The sequence below is a fragment of the Eschrichtius robustus genome, unplaced genomic scaffold (assembly GCF_028021215.1).
Source record: "Eschrichtius robustus isolate mEscRob2 unplaced genomic scaffold, mEscRob2.pri scaffold_81, whole genome shotgun sequence".
Classification (NCBI taxonomy): domain Eukaryota; kingdom Metazoa; phylum Chordata; class Mammalia; order Artiodactyla; family Eschrichtiidae; genus Eschrichtius; species Eschrichtius robustus.
The window spans coordinates 453,019-461,626 of record NW_027175690.1 but is presented as its reverse complement, the minus strand read 5'-3'; positions in this window follow the sequence as shown (position 1 = coordinate 461,626).

The window sequence follows — 8,608 nt, the reverse complement described above, 5'->3', positions numbered from 1 at the left end:
CGGCACGGGGTTTTGCCCCCCCAGGCGGGCCGGGTGCCTTAGCGCCCTGTCGGGGTGGGGGAGGGGCCGCGTGTCCTCCCAGCCCCCGAGTCCCCGGCGGCCGGCCTAGGCCAAAAGTCTCCACCTGGAAGTGTCTGGAAAGCCTGGCATCAAGGCTCCCCCTTGTTGCACTAATGCAATCCCTTCCTGGGGAGCTTTCCTGGTAACAAAACGGTTCTTTGAAAACGCAGCCATTAATAAAAAGACTCTACTCCTGGTCTCTGCCTGCCGTCCCTTCCACCACAGGAGTGGCATGGGGGCCGTCACACTGGGGGGAGTTCTGACCTTGGTCGGGGATCAGCCCTGGGGCCGTGGTGACGCGTCTGGGTCACTGGGAGATGGCTGAGCTGTGGGGTGAGTTCAGATGGGGATGGTGTCTCGCACCCCAGCCGGGCAGGCTCTCCAGTGAGGGGGTGTCAGTTTCCTGCCGGCCTCTCGCCCATCACTGTTTGGCATCTCGGGGGCTGTGATTGGCTGGAGCTGGTTCTGGCGGTGGGCACAGCTGCGGGAAGCCCGGCTGTCCCCTTGTCCTGTCCTCCTGCCCACGGCCGGCCGGCTGGCTCCCTCTGGTCATCGGCAGCTGCTGAAGTCTGGACCACAGCAAGGGGCCGCCTTCCTGGGTCCTAGCGATTCTTCCCAAAGGCCTTAGGGATGTGTTTTGGTGGCAGTAGGAATTCAGAGAGGGTGCTGCACCACTGGAGCGGTAGGGTGGCTCTGGACCGTCCCGTGTGTCCTTCCCTGGCCTTTGAGCTCCTCGGGAGCCCTGCCTCCAGCCCTTCGCCCCCACAAAGGATGCCAGGCAGCAGAGCGAGGGCGCGGGTGGCGCCCCGACCTTCTCCCCGTGGCCCAGGCGGGCAGGCCGTGCCACACTCTGTCGCCCCCTCAGCCTGCCCGCCCGTTCTCACCCGCCCTAGGCCAGTCGGTTGTGAACCAGGCTGTGGTGTCTGCCCTTCTGCAGACCCGGCTCAGCTCCCTGCACCCACTTCGGTGTCTTCTGTGTTCTGGGCTGGTTGCAGGCCCAGAGCCGGTGGGCAGGCACCCCGTGGCCGGGAGGGCTGTTCGTGTGAATTCCCTGGGGCTTGAAAAGGAGCACAGCTGGCCTTCCATCAGGCACCTCTCGATGGATATGGAAGGGGCGTGTCGGGGCCTGGGGTCTGCTTGTCTTCCTGTGCACCGAGCCCCCAGATGGTCTCCGTGCAAAATCCAGGTGTGGCGTTGGCACCCCAGCCGTGTGCCGGGCAGTCCGTGGCGGGCGCCACAGGCCTCGGGCTGGTGGGCCACAGGGTTCCCGAGCGGCAGGTCAGGACTGAGAGGGTGAGGCCTCTCCCCGGGTCCAGGGCCCAGGCTGACGCCGGCTGGAGGCCCCTCCGCTCACCGCCTGCACCCCCTAGCCCCTGCCCTCACGTGAGCCCCCAGGGCTGAGCTCAGGTGTTGGATGCCCAGGCTCCCCAGCAGCCCAGCCCGTTCCCAGTCCTCCGTGGTCACTGAAGGACTTGCAAGCAGGTTGCCCCACAGAGACTGCTGTTCTCCGAGCCCTGGGCAGGGGGCAGGGAGGACGGGCACAGGGCCCTGCAGGGGTGTGGTCGCCGGGGCAGACGGAGCAGCTCCACACAGTAAGTAAGAGCATCTCACCAAAAACAGTGCGTTTCTCCAGCCGCCCTGGGACCTGAGCTCAGGTCCTGGGGCAGGAAGGGGCAGCAGTGCAGCTGTTAGCTGTCACTGGGGGTGGACTGTGGCCCGGTGCCACCTCTTAGATCCTCCCCCGTCCCCTTCCGGGGTTGCGACCGGACCCCTGCCAATCGGGTTCTTACTCCTCCCCATCCCCTATGCCTGCTCCATGAAGGTGGAAGGAACACATTTTTAAAAAGGTTGGAGCCTGGGCTTCCCTGGTGGCGCAGTGGTTAAGAATCTGCCTGCCAATGCAGGGGACAAGGGTTCAAGCCCTGGTCCGGGAAGTTCCCACACGCCGCGGAGCAATGAAGCCCGTGCGCCACAACTACTGAGCCTGCGCTCTAGAGCCCAAAAGCCACAACTACTGAGTCCTCGTGCCCCAACTACTGAAGCCCGCGCACCTAGAGCCCGTGCTCCGCAACAAGAGAAGCCACCGCAATGAGAAGCCCACGCACCGCAACGAAGAGTAGCTCCCGCTCACCGCAACTGGAGAAAGCACGCACGCAGCAAGGAAGACCCAATGCAGCCAAAAATAAATAAATAAAACAAATAAATAAATTTTTAAAAATCATATTAAATACCTATTCATGAGATTTTTTAAAATAGTCAGTTAGTTAGTTAATTGTGCCGGGTCTTAGTTGCCACAGGCCAGCTCCTTAGTTGTGGTAATGAGATATTTTATATTCTTTTTTGTTCCTGAACAAAAGCCTCAGAATCCAGTATCTATTTGATAATGCTCACAGCATAGCTCAGCACGGAATAGCCACATTGTTTTTCTTTGGCTGCTATGTACCAAACAGCCTTTTTTACTCTTTTACCAAATGCATGTATTTAATACCTGTTTTAAAAAACATAGGGAGATCTCAAAACTTTAAATTGACTAAGGTAAGATTCTCTCCGTAGTACTACTTATTTGACCAACACCACCTGATAACACTGGTGTGGTGCACTGAGCCTTACTCTAGCATATCGGGATAAACCCTGTTTCGACAAGTGTTCATCCTCCAAGTCTCCAAGGCCTCTCACACACTGCCAGTGAAACTGCTTCTTGCTTGGGAAAGAGTGCCCCAGTTCGTTTCTTTAGAAGCTTGAAGGCTATGTAAGCCCTCCAAAAGGTTAGAGGGCAAAGAACAACTCTAAAATTGGCACATTTGTTTAAAAAAAAAGACCTGTCAATATTACAAGAGCCAGCTTGCTTTCACTTGTGACACGTTTTCTTAGGAGGCAAGGGATGTGGCCATGTGACTTGGACAAGCTGCTTCCCTCTGTCTCAGTGTCCCACCTGTGAGTGGGTAGTCTGACTAAACTTAATTACAGACATCTGAATAAGGATCATGAACAGTGGCATCTAATTTCCAAAATAAAAACAGGAGAATGAGTATGTCTTTTACAACAGGACGTCAAGTCTACCTCAAAGATATTGGTAGCCTTGAGTCCATTGCTTCTCACTGAGTGCAATTGTGCCCCCCAGGGGACATCTGGGAAAGTCTGAAGGTGATTTTGGTTGTCACAACTGGGAGGAGAGAGAGGGAACGTTACGGGCACCTAGTGAATAGAGGTCGGGACCTTGCTAAACACTCTACGATGCACAGGACTCACACACCACAGCAAAGGTTTATCTGGCCCCAAAAGTCAATGCCTTGGTTGAGAAACCCTGCCTCAGAGCAAACCACAGATACTCATCTTTAGCAGGTAACAGGGCATTTACTACCCACTTGTAAACCTACAGACTTCCTGACTTACACAGCTAATCCTGTGGCAGGAATGAAATAGATAGCGTGTGACCATCTGGTATTATCTAGGTTTGCCCCTCAAGTCACATGGGACAGTGCTAGAGACTGACATTTTCTATATTGGAGGTCTTTGGCAAGCCACCAGTTTTCTAACCTAAAAAGCCTAACCTATTATGTGTATTGTAATAATGCTCATTATTACAATACACATAATAACATGACAATTCTGCTTTTATAGAGAAATTATTACATTACACATAATAATTAAGCAGCATTATTACAATACACATAATAACATGACAATTCTGCTTTTATAGAGAAATTAGGTGTGGGAAGGGAGCTTATCTGACATCAGAAGCAAATGCTTTGAACACATCACATCTGCTGGTTCGACTGTCAAATCTTGACAGCTGGAGACGTAGGAAGGTAGACAGGAGAGAACAGACCAAAGTTACGGGCCTGCTGAGTCCTCGGGTCTAACCATAATACACTTCGTACTGTCCTGGGTCCAGGGATGTGTTCTAACACCCTCTCAGTCACTTACAGTCTATAGATAGACCAAGTATAAATTCACAATTACCAGCAAGTGTAACAAGAAAAAAGCAGAGTTAAGAAACTTAAATGCGAGCCCTACCTGGTCTTTTTCTTCTTCATCGACAGAATCATCTGATTTTGCTTTTTCAGAGTCTTCCTCAGGTTTCCATTTGGCAGGGCTGTCACACACAGTAAAGCCAACTGTTAGCTCACCAGACCCTAGACCTCCAGTGGGCACGAAACAACTCACATTCCTCCCTATCAAGAGTACCCTCTCTTTGGAAAGATTCAGGGCATGGTCCCCTCCTCCCTCTGAGAAGCCCTTTTTGCCAGGACATTAAAAGAAGCTTCGAGCTTAATGTTTCTTTGGATGACAGGTTTAGAATACCACCATTTTGCAAACCTTAAGAAATAATGGATCTAGACTTTGATCAATGGCTGCTAGAATCACCGAAGAGACATTACATGCCTCTGATGGACAGCCCCATACCATCAATGAAGTCTCACAAAATAAAGCTGGAATCTGATCAAGACTCTAGACCTAACTACCAGTTTACAGAAAACTGGAGGCAAGGGAACACATTAACCACCAAAACGATGCTGTCAGCCAGACCTAGAAGCTATTAGAAAAAAGACCTATTTTCTTTAAATAAATGGCAAGAAAATAAGGAATCTACCACTTGAAAGGCTTAAGGAGCAAATCAACCAAACTCTGTTACACAAGGGGAAGAATGAACACTGCTATATATTTGTTAGTAAGGAACTGTTACACTTTATAAGGCATGTTTTGTCTTCTTCAAAAGACTGTTTGCTAGATGTTAGCAATTATAGAAAAATATGAATAAAAAACTTGTCAGAGAAAGAGACCTTGTCATCTAGAAATATCGTATTTGTGGATAAGATGACATGTCCGATTTGTTTCAAAGTAATCCAACTGGGAGGATATGGGTGTGTATGGAGTTGTAATCCATTTGGATTAATTTTCACTTGGAGCATATGGGGGTATAGATGAAACAACAGCCAGGAGATGTTAACTGTTGACACTGGGTGATAGGTACACAGGGGTTCATTTTACTATCCTTGGTAATTCTGTGTATGTACATTTGAAGTTTCCTATGTGAAGAGTAAAAATGGATGAGATCTTCAGAAATGCTGTTCATGAATGTCTAATAACAGAATATCAAAAGGAAAACCTAAGCAATGTGGAAGTCAGAATTACTAAGTTACATCCTACTAATTTATATGTGTTTTACCAAAAACAGTTGGGCCCTAAGATGGGGGCTGTCCATTCATTATATACTGACCCTCTTGTGAAATGAGATGTGATGGTGGTCTGCCTGGTAGTTTGCCTTCTAATTCTGGGGCTAGATGAGACTTCAGCTGCTTAAAGAAAAAGAAACAAAAAAGCCACTATGAATAAAGAGTTCACAGCCAAGGTACAGTTCTTCAGCATTACCAAGCTGGTGCAGAGACCAGGTTCTGAGGATTAAGTAACCTTCTTTTCTTATTCTAAGCAACCACCATCTTGATAAACTCATCAAATTAGCACCTGCCAGTTTGCTGGGCCATTTTAACACAAGCTCTTGTATGAGGGGCCCAACCCTGAGACGCACAAGGAAACAGAGCCTCCCTTTATTTCGTCAAAAGATGAAGTGGCCAAGCACCTGACCTGAGCTCAAGTCCCATGCTCTTTTTTTAAAAATTCCAGAAGAGTTACTCTGACTACAAGTGAGGAAGGGGTCTAATAATAAATGTTTAGCTTAAACAGGCATGTAACTTAGAAGTCATAAATATCAGCAGCTCCTGTTATCTTATACCTCATAAATTCAACCGCATTTGGGGATCTAATGTTCTATAACTTGGTTGAAGACAAAAATTTAAAGTATATATCTAAGCTAGTTAGAAGTATACACAAGAGGGAATTCCACGGCGGTCCAGTGGTTAAGACTCAGCACTCTAACTGCCGAGGGCCGGGGTTCGATCCCTGGTTGGATATTGTACAAGCCGAGCAACACAGCCACCGCCCCCCCCCCAAAAAAAAAAGATACACAAAAAACAAGTACTGCCGGTGGAGGGGTTGTGTGTGTGTGTGGGGGGGGGGACAGACAGACCCTATGGCGCCAAGTCTGTCCTCCCCTTAGGTGGTGCCAGATTCCAACGAGGTCAAACGAGTCAAGCGCTCTTACAGTTTGTTTCTCCATCGGACTTGCTTCTCCTGGGCATGCAAAGTTTGGAAACAGGTTTGGCGGACTTCTTTTTCTCTGCTATTTCCACTCTGCGCTCCTCACCACTTGTCTGGCTCCCGTTTTCTAGACAGCCATTCACTTCCCGACTGAAAGCATGAGCTCTGTTTTCCAAGGACAAATCTTTATTTAAAAGGGATCTGACTTTAGCCAGGTAGCCCTCCTACAGCAGGAAAGGATAATTTAAGTAGCAGTGAATGTAAACAAGGGACCATGAGAGAATAAGGAAACACATGCGCTTCCTTTATAACTATCAGGTAACAGGGAGAGGTGGGATTATTCTGCATCCCTGGTCACAGACAAGTTACATGGGAGGAAACGTTTTCTAGCCGGTGGGATGCTGACGACTTACCTCTGATAATTCTTCTTTATGTAATTTGGTTTCCAAGTCACATAACTGATTCTTTATTTCTGTCTGCAGAAATTCATGCAAGAGATTCCATTTCTCCTTCATGCATTCCTAAAGGAAGGATATAGGTTTACAAGTCTCCACATTCCCAAGGTAGGAACCAATGGACTAATACACAAATAGTTACACTGCCTGGTCACATAACAATGACTGAATGGCAGGCAATGCTGAGTCGGCCAAAAAGAAAACGAAATATTCACAAGACATGTTCGTGATGTTTCCGTTAAGATCATATCACACCACCTCCAGAGTGGTGAAAAATGGAAAGATTAGAGGTGAAACAGACACATAATAGAGTACTAGAACAAAACTGATTTTGAAAACCAGTGTGACCTGGACAAGTTATAATCCAGACTTGATGGTACGGAACCCAGACTGGGAAACTCGATGAGTTACCAAAAGCTAACACATAATAGCCTATTAGTACAGCACATTAGACAGAAACATCCATGTTATCCTCAACTTTAGGGAAAAGAGAGCCAATTCCACTTAAATTTGTTTTTATGAACTACATAGTATCTGTCAAATGGTCACATTTGATCACATATTTTGTTAAGGTGGAGATTACTTTACCTTTTCTGTTAACTATCTCCTTCCAAATCTTTGAGCCTGGGGGAAGAAAAGGGAAGAAACAAACGCTTGTTCAGCAACATTGTCTACCTGTAAGAATACCGCAGTTTAAAGAACTTTGGAAATAAGTTTAACATGAATGTTAGAAAACAATACAATGGTTTTTCCCTCCCCCAGTGTCTAGAATGCCCTACTGTAATGCCTGCACATTAAGAAGTTATTTTCAATATGAATGAGGTCCCCCTTTTGGGGGGTGGTTTTCTGATGGTGGTAAGAGATGATACAGGAGCTCTAGAACAACATTCACAACATTCTTTCTTTCTTTTTTTTTTTTTTTTTAACGTTATTTTAAAGACACTGGGAAAGGGGAAGCAGGTCACACAGTTGGGTTCCTTCCCAAGCTAACTGACCTATAGGTGGTCTTCCTCCAGTTGGACCTGACAAGATTTCATAGAAGGGCATACAGAGGTTAGAAAGAGTGGACCAGGGTGACAGGATGTTGTGGGGAACAGCCAGCTAACATTCCCAAAGGCCAGGATGTGGTGGTGGCAGCATTCTGAGGAGGAATATAGGAAAATGGAGGAGTCAAGGCATCTGGGGCAGCAGGGGGTGCCCACACACAAGAGAGATGAAGCTAGAAAAGTTGGCTGGCGCCTCACCCAAGAGCTCACCCTTGTAAATGTTTGTACCTAGTCATTCAGAAGTGCAGAACTGTCATGAGTTTAGCTGGAAAATCATGGTCTGACTTGGTTCTTGAAGATGAGTATCTTGCCTCTTTGGGGAGGAAGGCAGCGAAAAGAAGAAAGGAACAAAACTAGAAGACACCGAGGAAATGGGGAGGCTGCTGTTCCTAGCCTGGGTGCTGACTGTGGGCAGTTGGGTGCGAACAGGTCTAACCAGCTGGGCAAGCGTCCCTCAGTAGAGGGGCAGCACCCTGGGCAGGCACTGGGCCTCCACCATCTACGGATCCTCCCCTCCAGCACCCAGGCTAGGTACTCAGTTACCAGCAGCCCAGAGGGCAGGAACAGAGATCTGCCAGGCTGGCCTTCCCAGAGGGCAAGTGTAAGCAGCACAGCCAGGAATATGAGCGACAGGCTTTGCTGGGTTGTTGGGAAGGAGGGCGACGTCTGGCTCGGCACGGCTGGAGTCAGCGCTAGCCTCCCCTCGGACACGTGCACTGGGCCCCCTGGTCTCAGGCTCACACAGGCCTCCAAAGCCCTTCCCTCAGGATGGCGCTCAGACCCTCCACCCAGCCCACCCTCCCGCCCCAAACACCAGCAGGTCAAGCACCACTCAGAGAAGGGGGCCTTTAAAGGGCTTTAGAAAATCTTAGAATCCGGATATGGAAGCTACTATGTTTCACTTCTGGCTGAGAGCTCTGCTCCCAGAGCACAGGATGGCTGAGGGGG